Genomic DNA, 22,855 nt, shown 5'->3' on the forward strand with positions numbered 1-22,855 from the left:
TGTACAAATTAAAGAATAATCTGTTGAGAATGGTAATTAAATACATTTTTGGAAGAAATTTATGTTTAAAGTAGACATAAACAACATTGGATTTTAAAATGTGAAACTTTAAAGCATAAAACACAATGTGGACTAAGAAACTTTTATTTATTTACTCTGCTTCATGATAAATTACCGGGTTCTAGTCCCGGTCGGGGCACCGATCCTGTCCCGGTTGCCCCTCTTCCAGGCCAGCTCTCTGCTGTGGCCAGGGAGTGCAGTGGAGGATGGCCCAAGTGTTTGGGCTCTGCACCCCATGGGAGACCAGGATAAGCACCTGGCTCCTGCCATCGGAACAGCGCGGTGCGCCGGCCGCAGCGCGCTACCGCGGCGGCCATTGGAGGGTGAACCAACGGTAAAAGGAAGACCTTTCTCTCTGTCTCTCTCTCGCTGTCCACTCTGCCTGTCAAAAAAAAAAAAAAAAAAAAAAAAAAAAAAAAAAAAAAAACTTAGCCTCAGATGTTCATCTTATATGTTGTATAAACTACATAGTAAAAAAACTGAAATTTTGAACTTAACTCACTTGCAATGGTGTTTACCAAATTTCTGCTTTGTTATTTTACCATTTTTTTCTCCTGATGCTGCAAGGATTAAAAAAGGAATCACTTGCCATTTAAATAGTGATAATTGGTCAGCTATTATACAGAGCAATAGTAATTCTTTGTACGGTTGGCAGTAATTAAAAAATGAATTGACATTCAGAAAGCTGGGTCACTGCAAGGCAGGTAGCATGTATGGTCATGACATCTCTTCCCTGAGTCCCCAGTGAACATTCTTGTGCATGAACACACTGAAATGAAAAAAGCATTGCAATACTATTTAATTTAATATGTAACAAAAATTTCACTTCCTAATGGATAGATTAATGAATATTTTCACTTCCTTTTGTATATACTAGCATTTAAGTTGCAGACAAGGTTGTTGAAAATTTCAACATTTGAATTCTCAGAGGGAAATAGCATATATCCTCTCATTGCCTAGCATCAGATAAACTAGTTAGTAACTCACTTTTTCCTTGAGAAATTTTCTTCTTAAATTCCTGATTGTGATACATCACATACTTTTAGCTTAATGACATGGCTTCTCAAAAGTAAAGTGCTCATTAACTGGTAAGAAGTGAAGAATGTTAGAGAGGAATTTGACATTGGGTGAAGAAATGGGTGATTATCATGTGGGACACTTCAGATCTAACTGTATGTACCTGTGCTATAGTTTGCAGCTATTTATGTGCCTTCATGAGATGACATTAAATCCTCAGGACGTGGGGCTGACATTGTAGCATAGTGGGTAAAGCTACCACCTCTGACACCAGCATCCTATATGGGTGCTAGTTTGTGTCCTGGCTGTTCCACTTCCATCCAGCTCCCTGCTAATGGCCTGGGAAGGCAGCAGAGGATTTCCTAAGTGTTTGAGCCCCTGCCACCCATGTAGGAGACCCAGATGATGCTCTTGGTCCTGGCTTCTACCCAGCCTAGCCATTATGGACATCTGGGGAGTGAACCAGCGGATGGAATCTCTCTGTCTGTCTTCCTCTCTCTAACTTTCAAATAAATAAATCTTAAAGTCCCCAGGACATAACAGCTCCATGTTTGGTATTGCATATTCAGTAAAGAAATGCCAAAGATGCTATACTATTAACTATAGTAGATAATTTTAAATAATGAATTTAAGAAAGACAAATTCTGTTCCAACAATTTTGATCTTTCTCTCCCCCTCCCTTCCTGCCAATTAAAACCCCTATAATTCTGGCCAAAAGACAAAAGGAATGGAATCAAAACTTTGAAAGTCCATTGGATCTGTGTGTAAGAAGACTTAGATGATTTTAAGCAGCCACATTGGAAACATGCTGGCACATTTAGGCAACACTATTCCCCATTGAATCCATGTGATTGTAAATGTTAGGCATGACTTAAAATATATTTTTCTGACCTTTGGCTCTAAATCACTGCTCAATCCCTGGACAATCAATGTAAGTGAATTCTCTGGCTCCTCAGAGCAGAACCCTGGTATCTCCACTACAGGAAACTGAAATGTATCTGGTTAAGCCGACTAGCGAGTGTCAAGTAGCTTGGCACATCTCCTCTTACATCTCCCTCAGTGAGCCAAGTATGCTAGGATGCGTCTCTTGCATGATGCCATTTTGATTTTTCAATGAGACTGGAGTAAAGTTGCAGCTATTTATATATTTGTAAATAAGCTGCCTTGCAGAGTAAGCATGGGAAAAGACAGATGCTATTTTATGTGGAAAATAGGCTCGTTTGTACGGTTCTGGCATGTTCCAGGTGAGATTCTGGGAGGGGGAGCCCTAATGAATGTGTTGTCAGTTACCTGTTGAGTACACTCAATGATTTGAGCTTGGCCTAACATAGAACTCCCAAAGGATTTGTTTGTTTGTTTGTTTTTAGGGGCCCTTAAGATGAACATCATTGTATATGTAGAAGTGGCACAGGTTCAGGGGCCATCTACTTCTCTATAATGATCTAAGAGAAGATTTCTTGACTGCTTCTATCTACAAGTATTCTTAGTTAAGTGAAAGAAATCATTTTTATACTTGTGGAGAGGTACATTCCAGAAGCGCATCCTCTGATTAATTTTAATTGTGCTTTGGCACTGATCAGTGCAAATTGGTGAAATTTGGAAAAATAACCCAACACACACAACCATACATATACAACTATGGAGCATCTTATTTTTTCTGCATGTATAGTCCCTATCTTTTATTACTTGACTTATTTATGTATTTGAAAATCTGAATTAGAGGGAGAGACAGAAGGAGCAAGACCTTCAATCTCCTGTTTCATTCCACAGATAACCACAATATCCACAGTTGGGCCAGGTTAGAGCCAGGAGCTTCTTTGATGTCTCCCAAGTGGTTAATAGCAACCCAAGCACTTGGGCTGTCTTCTGATTTATCCCAGGTGACTAGCAGGGAGCTGGATCAGAAGTGGAGCAGCTGGGTTATGAACTGGGGCCCATAAGGGATGCTGGCATTGCAGGCGGTAGCTTTACCCACTATGTCATAATGCCAGCCCCATATAGGTTGATTTTATAGAAACTCATTTCAAATAAAAATATCTTCATAATGAACATTTTAGAAAATTATAAAGGTTGAATTTCCACATACTGTTGATTCATGATGAACCATGTGTCCTTAGTTCAACTAGCCAATTAGGAAATCAATTTCAAAGATACCAAGGAAGTAAATTTACTTATTGATTAATGAATTCAAGTATGCTAAAGTCATATTTCTCAGGTTTTGATAGCTAGTGACTGACTAGAACACAGCATTGAGAAAGATTGAGGCCATTTTGTGTTTAGCATGATGAGGGAAAATGAGCAAGGGAAGTGTGCTCCTATAGGCTTCAGGTCTATAGCCTCTCTGTTATAGGATGAGCCCTATAAACCTAGGGCTTTTGAAATTGATGCAGTTTGTGAAAATGGGAGGAAATGAGACTTATGTGGAAAAATAATCAACACCAATTAAATTTCATGAGATTTTGTGAGATTGGATAATGTAGCTAGATACAGTGACATAAGTGAAAGAATCACTTACTTTTTGTGACAAATATCCAGTGAAGAAGTCTGCATTTACTCACTTGCTCATGCTCACTCATTCTCTCTCTCTCTCTCTCTCTGATTAAATTCCTGGTTGCTTTAAAGAAGCAAAAGCTATTTAGTTTCATAGGTTTACATTAAAAAAGAGTAGGATGTTAGGAGCTATTCTAATTTGCATTTTACATTTTATATGCATAATAATCCTTGGGAAATAGGAAAACCCAAATTAAAGATTTGGAAGATGTGTAAAATATTTAAGTCTTTCAAGTTTCCTGGCCTTTAATAATTCCTTTGGAAATAATCCTAAGTATGGGCAATGCTATTATGAGTATTGTAGCATGATTTGTGCCTTGCTTTTGCTGCTCTCAATGCTCTATCTCTTGGGCATGTTTTTCTATATGGGCTTTCATGTAACTTTATTATTATAAACAACTTTTATAAATAACACTATAACATAGGAAAGTTGTTTTTTTCTCTTTAGGATTACTTCCATAAGACTGACTTTTAGAAATGGAATTACTACTTAATTTTAGGGACATTTATAATATATTTTATAAATTCCATCATGGTCTTGTCCATCTATTCTGAATGTTTTCTAATGTCTTCAGAATCATTTGTTATAATCACTTTAAAATTTTGTGTTTTGATTTTTTAACTTAGAATTCATGCTGTTTCAAATAGAATCGGTAGTTTACAATATGTTTCAAAAGTTCCTAAAGTGTGTCACTTAAGTGCATGCAATGTGTCTAGAGCTTATCCTTTTATTCAACAAGCATTTGTTGGGTATTGCAATGGAATGGGAATTTTGCTATGCCCTGAACTTAACACGGAGGAAAGAATATTGATCCAGTCTGTCTTCCTGGGAGCTGCTGGAGTGGAAGGAAAAGCTATACTTTCCTCTTTCTTTGACTTGAAGAAAGTGAGACCTACTGCCTTCTATCATGCTAGCTTAGACTCATGACTCAAATCTCATCTTTTATTAAAGACGGACCTTCCTTATGCATTATGTACAGGACTGATTTTCAGTATTTCTGTTCCTTCATTCATAAGGTCCTAAATTCCAACTCATGTTTCATTTTTTTTTCTCTTCCTTGGGTCTTCAAGTCCTCAAAACCAGTTAAACTCTGAGTCTCAAAACGAAATTCTGAGCTCCAATACTGAAGCTCCTAATTGCTGGGCATTTTAGGAGGATTATTTCACAATTCCACTAAGCTACAGAGAAGGACTATTTATGCATCCCTTGGGTTTTCATTTGGGGCATTCTTTGTTTTTGTGGACAGGAAGTTTTCTATATAAGGACATGTAATCTAGTTAAAAACTTGCCCAGCTGTTTTTATGAGATCGACTGACTGTTACACATAATTCTTTATGTCATCACTGTATTTCCTTAATTATAGTTCGGCATACCAAGAACGTAGAGTGAATCATTAGGTCATACATTTTAGGGTGAAAAGAAAAGCCTGTTACAATTACTAAATTCCTTGATACAATTTAGCAAAACTATATGTATTAATTAAAACAGTTTTAAGGTTATCATTACGTAGATTTTAAGAATGTATGGAAAGATTTATTCCACCCCCCATTTTTTTTAATGACTTATTTGTTTGAAAGAGTTAAAGAGAAGGAAAGACAGAGAAAAAGATCTTTCATCCACTGGTGAACTACCCACATGGCTACAATAACCAGAGCTGGGCAGGCCAAAGCCAGGAACCTGGAATTCTATCCAGGTCTCCCTCATGGGTTGCAGGGGCCTGGGACTGGGCCTTATTCTGTCTTCCGAGGCATATTTGCAGGAATTTGGATCAGAAGTGCAGCAGCTGGGATTCCAGCCATCACTCATTTGAAATCCTGTCATGGTATGCAGTGATTTCACCTGCCATGCCACAATGCTGGCTCAAAATTACTTCTTGGTAATCACAGAACCTATGTTTTTTTTTTCTATAGAAAATTCAAGGATATGAATATGTATCAATAAATTTCTTTATATAAACATGACTAAAATGTAATAATATGAAGTACTATCAGTTCAGTATTTTAATTTACCAATTTTAGAAATGTTTTGTATTGTCATAAAATTTAATTTTTTATTTAGAATACATGTAATTTGTAAGAGGAAAATCATAATCCATTTTAAGAAGGTTGATGTATCAGTATTTGATCATGTGTATATAGATTTGATAACATATCACTTTAGTTAAAAAAGCTTTTTTCTTGGACTTGAGTGCTTGTTTTGTTACCTTGAGTGAATTTGATGTAAAAGGTGCAGAAACCTTTAAAGTTTAATACATACTTATGAGGGCTAATAGACAAGATCTTAAAAAGTTAAAAAATTTTTGTTTCACATAGGTTGTAGATGGGGAAGCCACCATTTATATTTATTTGTATAAAAACCTGAAGTTCTTATTATAAGAAACAATCATGCATTCATTAATGCCTTCAAAGAATGTATTCTAAATAATTAAATTGCCAAAAACAGCTCACATAAAATTAAAGTGAGAAGCTGCAATTTACTTATAAACTAACCATTTTCTAGCCTCAAATGTATATAACTTTCTAAGGAAAAGGAAAAAGAGTTTCATTTCTGAAGATAAAAACATAGTTTCACATTTGTCTTGTTGGAACTCCGGACAAGACATTGGCATTGGCTCACTTTCACCAGCAGTAAAGAATTGATAGAAGGAAATTTAAGATGGTTCTTGACCATAATGAGTGTGCGTTGTCTTCTGTTTTCTTCTGAGAAAAAACTTAGACTGATTTAAACTAGAATTTGAAGACTGAAAGGAATATTCAGAGTCAAAGGTAGATCAGGTTCTAGAAAGAAGGAAGACATTGCAGTGAGAACGCCATAAACCACACCATGGGGTCCATAAGGTGAAGACATAAATAAGTTTTAGTAACTATCTCATAGAATGTTTATTAAAGTGTTCACAAACTACAAGTTAGCCATATCAAAGATGGCAGACAGCTTGATTTTTGTCTAATGCTCATGGACATTGCTTAAGCTGCTGAAGTTTTCCTCATAACACTCAGATGACTTCCATTCTTTTCAAAGTTTATTTACTTAAAAGGAATCTCTCTCTATATATAGAGAGAAACATCTATATATCTATATATAGATCTATCTATCTATATATATATATAAACATATCTCTCTCATAGAGAGAGTGAGAGGGGAAACCGAGGGAGGAGACAGAAACAGGTAAACAGCAAGATATCTTCCATCTGCTGGTTTATTCCCCAAATGTCTACAAAAGCTGGGGCTAGACTCGGTTAAAGCCAGAAGACCTGAACTTGATCTGGGTTTTTCCTACATGGGTAGCAGAGACCCAACTACTTCAGCCATTACTGCTGCCTCCTAGGATATGCTTTAGCAGGATGCTAGAGTCTGAAGATGAATGAGCACTTGAACCCAGACACTCTGATATGAGACGCAGGTGTCCCAAATAGCATCTTAACCATTATGCTAAACACCCAGCAAGTTAAGTTCTTAGAAAATTTGTGGCCATTCATATAGGTTATAGGCTTCTGATACAATATTACATGATCATTATTTTCTTTAGATTACATTGCCCACATCACAACTCCCATTCTTTGGGTGAGGTAGATAATTATTCAGATTTATAAGCTTAATAACGTAAGAATTAAATCCAACTGTTTCATATTTGTCCCCATCATGGTTCCTGATACATAGTAGCCCCTAGTATATACTAATTGTATTGACATGATCTGAGATTTAATCATTTTAACGAATTTTTGCATTTCATTGGTAGACCATAAAGTTATTTACACATTTTAGATAAGAATTTCTTTTCACCAGTACATCAAAAAATAAGGTACCTTATTTCTATCTATTACTAGATCTTTTCACCATAGAGAACTTTGGGATATGACACACATAAATATGCAATATGAATAATTAAAATAATCCTTAGAGTACCACTTTACATTTGTGAAATGCTTCGTTTCCTTGTATTATTTGGTGCTACAATGATTCCTATGATGTAGGGGATCGAATCACCATTGTATAGATGTAAAAACTGGAGTTAATTGAAATAAAGTAATTACCCTAAAATTTCAGAAATAGTAAATGGGCATTTGGGTCTAGAACTCAGGTCTTCTATCTCAAAATTCAGAATAACTTATTATTTTTATTATGACTTATTATATTTAAGTTATCTTATACTAAGTATCTGTATACTGTTTACCCTGAGAATAATCAGATAAAACTGAATGTTCAACTCAGGAGTCATAATAAGGCAAATGCCATCATAAGTAATACAATCAATTCTGTTTTGGTAATTGGACCAATCTAATGGGCTTTGATTGTTTATTGGATTATTGGATTTTCTTTTCTCATTCATAATCTTTTTATCAAATGAATCAAGTCATGCAGAAAATAACCAAACTTTTGCTTGGTGATGGTTGTCTGAATGTATCTATGAAGTATACACTGTAGTTCTCATAGTATACAAAAGAAAACAGGCATAGGTGAATATTTAAGTAATCTTTAATTTTATTTGGTCCATAAAAATGCTGTGAAGGTTAATTACTTATAAACTTAGGATGGTTGTAAATGTATTGCTTTCATAATGATTGTAAACCTTTGAACAGATAAACATGACTTTAAGTTTATGACTTAGCTGGAGACTTGATTATGGTAATGCATGATGTTTTGTTATATACTAGTTGTTCATCAACAGTCAGGGCAAGGGCTGATCAAGTGTCCATTTCACTTCACCAGGTTTCCTCTTTGGTGCTTGGTTAGTTGTCACCGATCAGGGAGAACATATGATATTTGTCCCTTTGGGACTGGCTTATTTCACTCAGCATGATGTTTTCCGGATTCCTCCATTTTGTTGCAGATGACCAGATTTCATTGTTTTTTACTGATGTATAGTATTCTATGGAGTACATATCCCATAGTTTCTTTATCCAGTCTACTGTTGATGGGCATTTAGGTTGATTGCAGGTCTTAGCTATTGTGAATTGAGCTGCAATAAACTTTAAGGTGCAGACCGCTTTTTTGTTTGCCAATTTAATTTCCTTTGGGTAAATTCCAAGGAGTGGGATGGCTGGGTTGTATGGTAGGGTTATATTCAGGTTTCTGAGGAATCTCCAGACTGACCTCCATAGTGGCTTAACCAGTTTGCATTCCCACCAACAGTGGGTTCATGTCCCTTTTTCCCCACATCCTCACTCCTCACCAGCATCTGTTGTTGGTGGATTTCTGAATGTGAGCCATTCTCACCAGGGTGAGGTGAAACCTCATTGTAGTTTTGATTTAACACTAGTGCTTAAGAATAATTCTGTGACAACTCTAGAGATTTTTGTTTTCTAGGTTGATAGGACTATTTCATGAAACAGCACTGAATAGTATAGTCCTCACTCATACATAGATAGTAGGATATAATTATTATTTTGGTGACCAACTGACATATGTTAAATTAGGAATAGAAATTGTACCAGGTTGAAAAAAATGGTTAACTTATTATCACTTCAATTCTTTTAAAAGAAGATGATATAGAATAAAAACTGCTTGTGTTACTTCACACAACTGATGCAAGTTTGATATAGTTTATGCCATTTTAGTCAGCATTTACATTTTCTAAAATATGCTTACTCCAGTTAACGTGACATTTTTATACATTTAAACTAAAAGAATAAAATACTCAGTTGATTAAGTCTTTTTACAATGGCTTTGGTGAAAATTATGTAACTTGGAAGTGATCACAGTTCAGTGGAAAATTTAATTAATGTGGACACAGGTGGTGGTGTGCAGAATTAACATCTGGCTGGTTGAATGAGATTGAGTTGACCAGATGTTTTGTGCCCAAGTTATTCCTCTTATTTGAGCCATCTCAACTTCCTCTCTCTCAGAATTTCTCTGCTTCAGCTGTCTTCTCTAGAGGCAATCCTCCTGCTCTCAAAGGTTAACCCTTCACTTGTGCTCTTAATCCCCTCCTAGCCAGCCTCCTCTAAGACCTTGATCCACCATGATCCCCTTGCTCTTGTGTCTTCAATACTTTGCTCCACAGTATACTGGCCTCTTAGTCTAAAATATACTTAATCTTTCTGGTCTAGAAATATTTTCCCTTGACCATTCCCCTAACTTGCAGACTTTCAAGGAAATAATGTACCTAGCCACTTTTCCTTCTCACACATCCTTTAACCCATTCAAATTTGACTAGGACTTCTTGAACACTGAAAATTTCTCCTTCAAAGTTGCTGCTGAAGGCAGACAATTTGGCCTTGGGGGCTAAGATGCTGGTTTAGAAGGCCACATCCCATATAAAAGTACCTGGGTTTGCAATCAGGTCTGCTCCTGATTCCCGCTTCCTGTTAAGGCAGACCATAGGAGATAGCAATGATGGTTCCAGTGCCTGGATCTTTGCCAATCACAAGGGAGACCTGGATTGAGTTCTTGGCCCCCAACTTTGGCTTCCCCCCAGCCCTGACTTCACAGTCATTTGGAGAGTGAATCAGCAGATGGGAATGCATGCTCCCTCTCTTTCACTCTGTTTCTCAAAAAAGTTTGGCAATGTTGTGGCCCAGCAGTTAAGAAACCCCTGAGGATGTCCACATATCATATTGGTGTGCTGGATAGAGTCCTGGCTCCTCTGCTTCCTATCCAGATTTCTGCTGATGTATCCTGGGAGGCACCAGTTGATGGTCCAAGTGCTTAGGACCCTGCCACCCATGTGGGAGACTCAGGTGGAATTTGACTCTTGGCTTCAGCCTCATCCAACCCTGGCTGTTGTGGACATTTGTAGAGTAAACCTGAAGATGGAAGATCTCTCTGTCAAGGCTGGCATTGTGGCATAATGGGTAAAGCTGCTGCCTGGGATGCTGGCATCCATATGGGCACTGGTTTGTGTCCCAGCTACTCCACTTCTGATCTCTCCCCCCTCCTCCTCTGTCCCTCCTCTCCCCCTCTGTCCCTCTCCCCCTCTTCTTTCCACTTCTGATCTCTCCCCCTCTGTCCCTCTTCCCCTCTGTCCCTCTCCCCCTCTGTCCCTCTCCCCCTCTGTCCCTCTTCCCCTCTGTCCCTCCGCTCCCCCCTCCCCCTTCTCTCCCCCTCCCTTCCCCTCCTTCTGTCACTGTATCCTCTGGGCCCTGAGGCAACACTGCTTCTGCTGAATCTCAGTGTTTAACAGTTACAGTTTTATCAAGTATACTTTTATGCCTTTCCTTTCCCTGGGAATCTGAAAGGCTAGTAGCTATGGTTTCTAGACATCCCTCTCTGTTGTCCTAGATTGTATGTTTCTCTCCTGATCTGCCTGTAATAAGAATATACAATTCCTTTTCAGTTAAGATTTAGACACCTAAGAATAATTGTGTGTTAATTACAGAGTTCACAAAATACTAAAATGGATAAAGTATTACATTGTACATTAACAGCACCATAGCTGATCAAGTCACTATTTCTCATAGTGTCCATTACATTTCCACATGTTTCCCTTTGGTGCTCAGTTGTTACCGATCAGGGAAAACAAATATTTGTCTCTTTGGGACTGGCTTAATTCACTCAGCATGATGCTTTCCAGATTGCTCCAACTTGTTGCAAATGACTGGGTTTCATATATATAAATATAAGAATGAGAAAAAGGGAGAAGATGTACAATTGGACATGCTCAATTGGACTTGCCCCAAATGATGGAGTTAGAAAAGTGCCAGGGGACTCTGATACTATCCCATCAAGGTGGCATGTACCAATGCCATCTCACCAGTCCAGGTGATCAATATCAGTTCAAACTGATCACACTGATAGATCTAAGAGTCAAAGGGATCACACAAACAAGATTAATGTCTGCTAATACTAACTGATAAAACCAACAAAAGGGAGAGAAGGATCCAACATGGGAAGGGGGAGACACAGTAGACTCATAGAATGACGGATGTCCTAAATAGCACTCTGGCCTCAGAATCAGCCCTTAAGGCATTCGGATCTGGCTGAAGAGCCCATGAGAGTATTTTAGGCATGGAAAGCAAGACACTCTGGGGAAAAAAAAAAGATGAAGAAGAAGACCTAAATGAAAGGTCTCAGTGAGTGTGATCCCAGTGGAAAGAACGGGGCCATCAAAGTAGGAGGTACCTTTCTCTGAAGGGAGGAGAGAACTTCCACTTTGACTATGGCCCTGTCAGAATAGGATCGAAGTCGGCGAACCCTAAAGGCTTCCATAGCCTCGGCAACTCATGGCTAGAGCCTAGGGAGATTACTGACACCATAAATAAGAGTGTTAAATTGTTAAATCAACATCAGGAGTCACTGTGTACTTACATCCCATGTGGGATCTGTCCTTAATAGGTTGTCCAAGGTGAAGTAATGATATAGCTAGTACTGAAACAGTATATTTACACTTTGTGGTTATGTGTAGGTGCAAACTGATGAAATCTTTACTTAGTATATACTGAAGCGATCTTCTGTATATAAAGATATTTGAAAATGGAAAAAAAAAAAAACCCTTGGTGTTAAATTGGAAATTACATAGAAAAGCAATCTTTTTTAAAAAATATCATGCAGGATCTCTGTCATTAATGTGATGTACACTGTTATTTAATGCTATAACTAGAAATCCAACAGTATTTTTTCACTTTGAGTTGCTATGTGAGGGCAAACTGTTGAAATATTTATATATACTAAACTGATTTTCTGTATATAAAGAGAATTGAAAATGAATCTTGATGGGAATGGAAGGGGAGAGTGAGTGGGAAAGGGGAGGGTTGCGGGTGGGGGGGAAGTTGGGGGGAAGCCTTTGTAATTCATAAGCTGTAATTTGGAAATTTATATTCATTAAATAAAAAAAATTAAATATTCAAAGCCAAACTGGAAAAACATTCAAATATTAAATAATATATCTATAGTGGCCTTACTGAACAATTTATTATTAAAAATACAATCTTTGTAAAAAAAGAATATACAATTCCTTTTGCCTAAGGGGGCTATATAAAAACATTTTATGATATTTTGTCATTGATAATTCTAAATTCAGTTTTGAGGATGGTAGGAGAAGAAATTACAAAAAGGTTTTTGTTTGTTTGTTTCGATTTCCAAATGATAATGAATTTCAGTGAGAATTTAAGGGAGAAAGACATGGTCCCTGCCATAGAGTTATTTCTGTTTGAGAAGAGAGATCAACAGTTAGCTATTATGGAATGTAGTAGCAATTTTTAAGCTATGTGAAGAACTTCAAGTCCATGGAAAATTGAAATTAAAAGGTAAGTTTACTTTGGTGCAAAACTTTTGAAATCCATGCCAAGTTTTTTTTATAACGTGTTCTCGTGAACTTTTTGAAGACCCTTCAAATGCATTAATCTTGAATTATTTTGAACCTAAATATATCTTTTAATCCCATCTTCCATGAACTTTGTGAAATACTCTGATGTATGATAATGTCTGAGAACCAGTGAAGCCAGAAAAAGCTTCACAGAGGAAGTATAACATTGAGACTCGAAATAGGAATTTTCCAGGTGAGCCTGAGAGCCTGTGTGTTATGGTCATTAGTGTATCATGGTGGTTTTAAAAGTCAAGGCAGATGAGAAAGAAGTTCTCTATGGCTGATAAACACACATGGGGAGGGGGTCTGGAGTTGGAAAAACTGTAGAATGTGGGCTTCGGAAAGCCATAGTACTGGCCTGATGGGTTAAAACTTTATTTATGTAAAAAATGAAGGTATGGGAGCAATAGCATTACATTCTAGGAAAAAAATAGCCGAGTCTATGCCATTAGGGAAATCACAGCTGTCAGTTAAGTCTGGGACCCCCCAGACCAATGCAGAAGTGGGTGAAGACACTTGAAAGTTCTGAGGATTTCTGTGGACTGCACTTTGGCTTATCTTTCTTAGGTAGAAGACTCTGAAGACTCTCACCTTCAAAGGGTCCCCATTTTTTGAAGAGTAACTTCTCTAATTGATCCCAGCTTTGGCCACCTAATGCCTAAGGGGGCTATGAAAAAACATTTTATGATATTTTGTCATTAATAATTCTAAATTCAGTTTTGAGGATGGTAGAAGAAATCACAAAAAGGTGTTTTTTTCTAGTCAGAGGGCTTTCAATAGAAGTCACTTACAGTGCCACAATGAACAAATACTCACCAAGAACCAGCGTGAGATTAGTAGAGAGTCATCCAAGCTTTGTTTTTCCATTAACAACCTATCTGTCTGAATCCCCTCAACAAACACAAAAAGGCTAAGATTTCAGCATCTCAGTTGAACTCAAACATCACCACCCAGCCTGGGAGGATGGCATTTTGACAAACCCTCCAGGCCCAGTTAGCCAAATTGCTTGTAATGTGACAGGTGATGGTGGATGTCAGCTGGGAGAGAAATGACTTACTATAAACGCCAAGCATCTCTCACTTCACTCTCAGGAAATGTAACTTGTATCATATTTCTCTTCCTGGAAGACATTCAGCAAGTCAGAGGCCCCACTGATACTTGTAAATACGGAAGTTCTTCATAAACCCTGCCTCATGCTTGTTCAGAGTGGAAGAATTAATTTGGAAGCAAGTTCTTGATATTTAAAAATAGATTTTTTTTCCACTTAGCCATTTCATTTTAAAAGCACAAAATAAGTAAAGGTTGGTCTTATTAAATATGATCTGGAAAACTCACTGTAGCTCCACCAAAATAGCACTTAAAAAAAAAAAAACTTGGCTTCAAGGCTTGTACTGTGAATTAGTAGAAGAATTACCTCTGGAACCACTGTAATCTGTAATTAAACTTTGTGAACACTCTGAATATGTATTGCACTCAATTTTTGGAATGTGATTTGCGAAATGGAATTTCCTTTGAATAATAATGCTCTCTTGGTTTTCAGTTTAGGAGTACTGAAATTGTGAAAGTTTGCTGGCCTTTTATTTTACTTCTTGACTCACAGTCCTTATTTTTAAGCAAAAAGAAAAAGACTTGAAGTCATGAAATCGACTTACCAATCCTCTCATTATATGTTATATATATATGCATATATATACATAAATAAAAGATTTACTTATTTATTTGAAAGGCAGAGAAAGAGGAGGGAGATTTCCCATCTCCTGGTTCACTCCCCCAAATGGCTATAACAACTGAGACTGGGCAAACCTTAAGTCAGGAGCCAGGAACTCCACCCCAGTTCTGAAATACTTGGGCCATCACCTGCTGCTTCCCAAGCACATTAGCAGGGAGCTGTATCAGAGTAGCCAGAACTCAAAGCAGCACTCCATATAGGATGTGGGGATATCAGGAGGGAATTTAACTAGCTGCATCACCATGTCTAGCCCTGTATTTTGGTTGGTTGGTTTTCCTGAAGTGGAACAGCTGGTACTCAAACTGGCTCCCAGGTGGGATGCTGGTGTTGCTGGCAGTGGCTTTACTGGCTACACCAAAACACTGGCCCCAGTATTTTGTCTTTTTCCTTTACATTTTGTAAGTGTGAGACAGAGGAGCTATTTGCCACATGACAAACCATGATTCTTTTAGGAATGCTGAACACACACATCAACTTAGACTTTCTGTACAATGGAATTACTAATACTTAACATAGGAAGTAAATACATTTAGGAGCTTTGTTGTGGTCTTTTTCTTGATAAGAAACCACCAGGGTCCACTCATAAAGAATAAATGCAATCTATTTTCTACTTCCAGCTCTTTGTAAAGCCAATGTCTCCATAATTATTTACATGTATGTTTGCATGATTTTTAAATTTCTGGTTTTGTCTAGTTTTTCCATGCTTGCAATGCTCACCATGTGTAAGGCGAGCATATTCTCTTCAGGTTCTTATTGGCTGCTCATTAACTAGGCAGCCAGAAGTGTCCATTATTTGTTCAGCTGACACCCTCTGCTGCTGGGAGGCTAGACACTTCAGTTTCGTTAACTTAGCCCTGTGTATAGCAGTGTCAGGCAATGATTTCCCAACTCAGGAAATGAATGGAAAGGAAATGTGCACTGATCTGTATGCCAGGAAAGCAATTACATAAGAATATTTCATACCTTTCTTCACATTACATAGTACTTAGCGTATGCTCATATACTGTTCACATAATTGTCATTGCTTCCTTAAATTACACTTGTTTTAAAGAAATACTTGGTGAAAACTCTTAATTTTCCTATGATCTCTCAGGAATAGAGAGAAAATATTCCCAATTGGTTTTCACTTTCTTTAGCATGTATGTCTTTCCTAAAACCCAACAGAAAGTAATCCCTATTTTAGATATTACTGTGTGTTTTGCGATACTTCCTGATCTGTGCTCAAAATATCATTAGGGGAAGGAACTGTAATATTCTACCTCTCAAGGCTCCTGGTCACCTAGGATGTACAAATGTCATAATACTTAGCTTGAAGCCCAAAATATGATTTATTGTTACTCTTACTATCATAACCATTGTAACCATACTAGTTATTAAAATTAATGATTTATATTTATTTTCATCTTCCACCATAGTAAAATATTGTTTTCTCCATCATATTCCCAAAATATTACTTTTAAGTCAAATCAGTAATGATGAGGGGAATTTTATTCTTAACATGGAGGATGTAAGCAACTTGATATTGGAAAAAACTGACCTTGTAATTAAGTCATGAGTTCAAGTCCCATCCTGACTTCTGTCTGGCAGAGTGATAGTTGTCTGAATTCTGTGGCTTCAGTTTCTCATTCATGAAGTATGATGGTTCATCTAAATTACAGTCATGGTTCCTTTCACATTTAGGGGCGTAGAACTACAGAAAACTTCAGTGGGGTTTCCCATTATAGAAACATTTCTAAGCACTTGAAAGACTTCTGCTGAAAGACACTTTAGGTGAAGTTTTTTTGGAGCAGCTATTTTATTTCGCCATCCCCTGTAGAGATAGGAAACTTGTTTTTTAAATTAAGAGACAGATTGTATTGGTTCTTGGATTCTTTGTTTCAAAGCTTTTGATTGACCTGATTTGCAATCACATAGGACTTGATTCTTTCTGCTTTATTCCTGCCGAGTGTGATGCAGCATGGTCTCACAAGGCCTCAGTGTTGAGGCACAGGCAAATAGATGAAGATTTCAAGTGCAATGCTAGTGTTTGGCACCTATAAGGACTCCAAGGTTATGCTGTGGATTTTCCATGTATGGAAAACTTTTCATGAGTGCTTCTTAAATGCCAAGCACTGGTCTAGATGCTTGATTTACAGCAACACCCTTGGAAGTGCCCTTTGTTTTCTTTAAAATTACATTTCAAAGGTGGGATATGGGCAATAGATGTTTAAGCCAATGAAGACTTTTAAAGCTCAGGTAGTTAGAAGCCAAGAAAAGAGCAGGTAGTGTGTGAGAGTGGGGTGAAGGCAGCTTTAGTCTTTTCAGAGGAAATGACATTGGAGCGGAGACCTGCATGGTGGGGAGAAGGCATCTCCATGAAGACCTCAGGAAAGAAAGTCCCAGAGACACTGAACTGGAGAGACAAAGAGGTCTCAGTGACCCTGGTGTGTTCAAGGAACAAAATTCAATTGATTGGGACTGGTCGCCCACAGACTGTAATAGATGTGTTGGAAGCAGATGTTAGATCAGATTGGGTCTGGTTTTTTTTTTTTTTTTTTTTTTTTTTTTTTTTTTTTTACAGAATGGACAGTGAGAGACAGAGAGGAAGGTCTTCCTTTGCCGTTGGTTCACCCTCCAATGGCTGCCGAGGCCCGCGCGCTGCTGCCGGTGCATCACGCTGATCCGAAGGCAGGAGCCAGGTGCTTCTCCTGGTCTCCCATGCGGGTGCAGATCCAAGGACTTGGGCCATCCTCCACTGCACTCCCAGGCCACAGCAGAGAGCTGGCCTGGAAGAGGGGCAACCAGGACAGAATCCGGTGCCCCAACTGGGACTAGAACCCGGTGTGCTGGTGCCACAGGTGGAGGATTAGCTTATTGAGTCGCGCCGCCAGCCGGATTGGGTCTTATGAGCCATGATCTAGGATATGTATTGTATTCCAGGAACCACTGGTTGCTTACAGAAGATTGTAATTAAGAGAGGGACCTGGTCTGATTTTTAAAGGATCATTCTAGCTGCTGTGTGCAGGCTGTACTCTAAGGGAGAAGACAAAAGGAGACAATCAGGACACCATAACAGGAGTCCTGGGGAGAAATGGTAGAACTTGGATCGGAGTGGTGATAGTGGGAATGGGGAGAGATGGACAGAGTCCAGGTCTATTCTGGTGATAAAAGGAATATGACTTGTATACAGGTTGGATAATAAAGGAGCGGCAATGGTCAAGGTGACTGTCGGGATTTGACTGGCGCACCTGGATGATGATATGCATGGATATGCCTTCTATTGAAATATGGAGTCCTTGTCAAGGGATGTATTTTAGTGGGGAAATTGGAAGTTCAGTTTTAGTTATTTAATTAGAGATGTCTTCAACCTCCACAAGGAGATACCTAGTGAGAGCAGAGCACAGCATGAAAAAGAAAATAGATGAGATTCATTGGGTTTTCATCTACTCTCTGGCCTTCTTCCTTTCTGGAACTTTCCTCAAACTCCCAGAGCCTTCAGCTGATGATTTTTGCTGCCTAGGGTCACAGCCATGGCATCTCACCTAGTCTGCCTAACTCCTGCTCTCAATTTACTCTTCCAACTCTGTCTTCCTCATTAAAATTCCCTTACATTGTAACAGTTCCCACAGATCATTGCTCTGTGCTTTCCAAAGTGAGAACAAACTTTCTGATAATTTGTCAGTAGTGTGACTGGAATTTTGGGACTCCTAATGTTAACAGATTTTGTGTTTTATAAACACAAGCATTTTCCACAGAGGAAGAAAGTTCTAGTACTGGACTATTAGGTATTTTGGCTTCTTAATGAAAGTATTTCATAGTTTTATGAATGTTTGCGTCTTCCAACACTTTCTGAGTTTGTACCAAGTGTAGAAAACTCTTTGGATGTGCAATTCTGTTTAATAAAAATTATACATATATGTAGTGATTAAAATACTTCATTTCGTGCCAAGTTCTTCCCTGTAATACATACATATTTTAGACTTGAACATTTTATTTGTATTTCCTAATAGTTTTAAATAAATTCTGGCAAAAGATTTTTCATTAATCAGATGGGAAATAAAATCTAAAAGCATTTCATGCAGAGTTTGTACAACTGTAAACCCTCCTTCAAATTTAAGACAGCAAATTCCTTCAAGGCTAACAAAATGTTAATTTTTACCCAATTCCATATCAATAGGTACTATTATTTTACAATGATCTAAGTTTATGGAGAAAATGTTAGCAAAGGTGTTTTCATTTGAACTTTTTTCTTTTTATTTCCCATAATGGAAAGCAGTATCATTTGTTAGTCCCCTTATCAATTTTTAAAGAATGTGTCTCACCATAATGTTGAAGCATATGGCCTTTCCCCTGGGGTTTGGGGTCAGTCTGTATTAATTTTCCCTCCTATCTGTCCTTCAAGAACACAGGATTGAGTTACAGGTCATTTTGGAGGTCGGGTTTTTTTTTTTTTTTCCCCAAATACAAATAATTGTAGTTCTTTTTAAATTATCATTAACATATTTAATGCTCATTATAAAAATTGGGAAAGGAAATATAAACTTTTAAAATCTGTCAATTTAACAGCTAGAAGGAAACACTGGAATGTTAAGATAGTATGAAGTCAATTTTTGTATTGGAGTAGGAGCCTCACTGCCACTGTTTACAGATCTGGTTATGTCTTCTGCTGGAAGTGGTCACTTCTAGGGAGCTTCATTTTTGATCCTCTGCCGCTTCTACATTTTGATGCCAATTCCTACTGCTTTATGACTAAACAGAGGACTGCTATTTTCAGAGAGCAAATGAAAACTGCATTTTAGATTTTTGTAACATTGATGTAAATTACAAATTTGAAGGAATCTCAGATGTGCAAATTAAAAGGCTTCTGAGACACTCCAAACTGTGTCTGGGACTAGCCTCAGCTCTCAGTGGCCAGTGTGAAACAGGCTGCAGGTTTCTGTGGGAACCTGTGGACAATTTGGAATGACTTTAGTTTAGCTTTCCATGACATTTAGTCATATTCTTAAAATATTGATTTCACGTTGAACATTTGTTTTCTATACTTGTGATGCACTTGTCCATGAAAATGTAGGTGGCTTTCATTTATGTGTAAAAATGTAGACAGAAAATAAATGCCACCAAATCTAGGCACCTCAAATGTGAGTTACTATTACTTTATTTGGATATATTTTCCATTTATGGCATTAAGCTAGATATAATGTATATAAAACATAGGGAAGGCAGAAAACAATCCCATTGAGAATTATTTTTTGACAGGTAGAGTTACAGAGAGAGAGAGAAAAGTCTTTCATTGGTTCACACCCCCAAATGGCCGCCACAGCTGGAGCTTTGCCAGTCTGCAGCAAGGAGCCAGGTGCTTCCTCCCGGTCTCCCCTGGGTGTGCAGGAGCCCAAGCACTTGGGCCATCCTCCACTGCCCTCCCAGGCCACAGCAGAGAGCTGGACTGGAAGAGGAGCAACCGGGACTAGGACCCAGCTCCCACATGGGATGCCAGCGCCACCGGTGGAGGATTAGCCAAGTGAGCCACAGCACTGGCCCCAAGAATTTGTTTTTTAAAAATTTATTTATTTGAAAAGTAGAAATGAAAAAGAGGGGGAGGGATGACAGGCGGGGGACTAGGGAGCAGGAAAGCACTAGCTAGCCAGATCTTTCCTCCACTGGTTCACATTCCAAATGGCCACAACAGCTACACCTGGAACAAGCTGATGCCAGGAGCCAGGAATTCCATCCAGGTCTTCCACATGGGTGGCAGGGGCCCAAGCACTTATGCCATCTTCCACCTTCTTCTGAGACTTATTAGCAAGAAGCTGGTACCAAAGCTAAGCAGCTAGGATTTGAACAAGAACTGTGTCTGCTTAGCCCACTGTGCCACAATGCTGGCTCCCTCCTTGAAAATTTCTAATCCAAATATGAGTGTCCTTCAAAGAATTCATGAAAAAAAGGAACTGTAAGATAAATTTGTTTTGGTGGAAAGAATTTTTGAAATCCATATGTAGATTTTTTTCATGACAAACATATTCCATGAAACCTTTCAAGACTCCTTAAATGTATGGATTTTAAATTTTTTGTGCCAATAATGAACTTATAGTTTAATTCCATTTTCCATAAACTTTCTGTAGTACTATCACATTTATGAATGAATTGGGCAAATATTGGATCAATGATATTTTTCTTAATGGGGCTATCACTGAACAGATAGGATTTCTTATAGGAAATTACACTCCATTCAGAAATATTCAAGCATGGATATCTTGGACATAGTGAGCTGTCACTGTATCTCTCTGGTAACAGATCAGTAATCCAATATGGCCTCTTTTATAATAGAAACTTTGGCAAGTCCTAAGGAAATTTTCTGTGTCACTGTGAGTGTTTGAGCTTCTGTGGTATAAACAGGAGGCATAGTTTACAAGAGTAATATTGTAACATTTTTTTGAAATACAGTGATTTTTCTTAAATTATAATCAAGGCAAATAATTTTTAATCATGAAAACAGAATATAAGTTTGTGAAAAGGAAAGAGCACTCATAAGGATTTTCAAACATTAAAATCTTAGAAAAATTATTTCTTTAAAACTAAATTTATTTCAGTGCATACTTTTAGAGTATAATTATTAATATTGATAACATTTTGCTTTGGTATTTTTGACACTAAAGAAACTAAGTAAAATATTTTAATTTTTAAAATTAGTTATTGAAAATATACTTAGTTTTTATTTATGAAGTATTATAATATCACCTCAAAACTGATGATGTCTTAATGCATTTCATTTGTTGAATTATTCATTGAAATATGATTAAGGAGTACACTGTACTTAAGCTTTTTGGGTGATACAAATGTGTATAATGTTCTTGCCTTCAAAGAGCTTTCTCAATAACAGATGTGAAAGGTGCTTGCATAACCACAATATTAAGTGGAAAATAAGGGAAAATTTTTTCATTTTTTGCATTGTCACAAACCACTGTAAAATGTATGGTAGCTTAAAGCAACAACTTGTTCTTTCCTAAGGATTTCAGATCTGATCTCTCATGAAAGCAGTGAGAACATAGTCCAAAACAGTCAAAATCAATATTTTTATAAGTCTGTAAGTAAGGGCTTTACACAGTCTGAGTGTTTATTCTAGAAAAAAACATTGCATCTCAGTTAGGCTGGAGGGTGGGGGGCATTTTAATGTGTCCTCTTCATATCCTGTCTCCCCACCACAATAGTAGGCTTGAAAATGGGCAGCTCCAGAATCAGTGAAAACTAGCTGCCCAGCAAACCCTGGATGGGGAAGAATGGTTTTGCAGTCTTAGAAGCCTCTTTCCCAGAGATTTTCTGTTAATTTATACGGGTGGTTCATTGGAACCCTTGCTTAAAGTTTGTCTTTATTTCACCTGATAAGAACTTGCTTGGTAAGAACAGCCTTTTCCTCTGGGCATCAGCTGAAGTCTTTCATGCCATTTATTTAGTATTGCAGCTGCCTATGGCAGCAAATACAGGTAGAGGAAGCAAGACACTATCCTAAAAAACTAAAGGAAAAACTGAGGAAGGAGATAGCCACAGAGGACATCAGAAAGCTCCGATTTTTGTGGGAATCCGGTTCCTGGCCAAGCTTGACGTTCTGAACAAGCAGAACATGAAGGCTATGGATAGCTGGAAACTGTCTCAAATGCTGAAACATTTCAATGCTGTCCAGCAGGCACACATAGCCCCTCAGGAGAGACTGGGATGCTTATAGGTAAAAGGCCCAAAACTGCTTGATCATTACTTGGATACTGAGCAGAAATGCCAGTGGCCACACGTGACAAAGAATTCGCAGAATTGGTTCGTTCAGTAAAGTGACTAAGCAGACAAATGGCAGCAACAACTGTGACAACAGAAACAAAATATCACCAACAGCTAAGCATTGACTAGTGGAGAGTCTGGTTCTCAGAGTTGCCATATTGGACTATTTAAAGTAATTTTCAATTAAAAGTCACAAGATACACAATGAAACAAAATTTCAAGATGTGCAAAGAAACAAAATATCTAAAGGTATACATGAAGAAGCTATTTCTGAAAGCCAAGACGTTTGGGCTTATTTGACAAAGACTTTAAATCAGCTATTTAAAAGTCTTTAAGTAATTAATGGGACAATAATGAACTAACAAAGTATAGGAACATTGTTTCACCAAATAGAGAATATCAATAAATAGAAATTATTATAAGAAAATTAAAACATTGGCATTAAAAGTTCAAAACAAAATTATGCAGGAGGATATCAGAAATACATTTGAGGTGGGAAAGAAAACAAAATCAG

At 37.7% G+C, this 22,855-nt stretch overlaps 1 protein-coding gene across 1 annotated transcript in view; it reads left to right on the plus strand.

The window, feature by feature from the left end:
• COL19A1 (collagen type XIX alpha 1 chain) overlaps window positions 1-22,855 on the plus strand; it is a 415,287-nt gene that overhangs the window by 15,676 nt on the left and 376,756 nt on the right. The window lies entirely within an intron of this gene.

This window comes from Lepus europaeus, chromosome 3 (genome assembly GCF_033115175.1).
Source record: "Lepus europaeus isolate LE1 chromosome 3, mLepTim1.pri, whole genome shotgun sequence".
Lineage (NCBI taxonomy): Eukaryota > Metazoa > Chordata > Mammalia > Lagomorpha > Leporidae > Lepus > Lepus europaeus.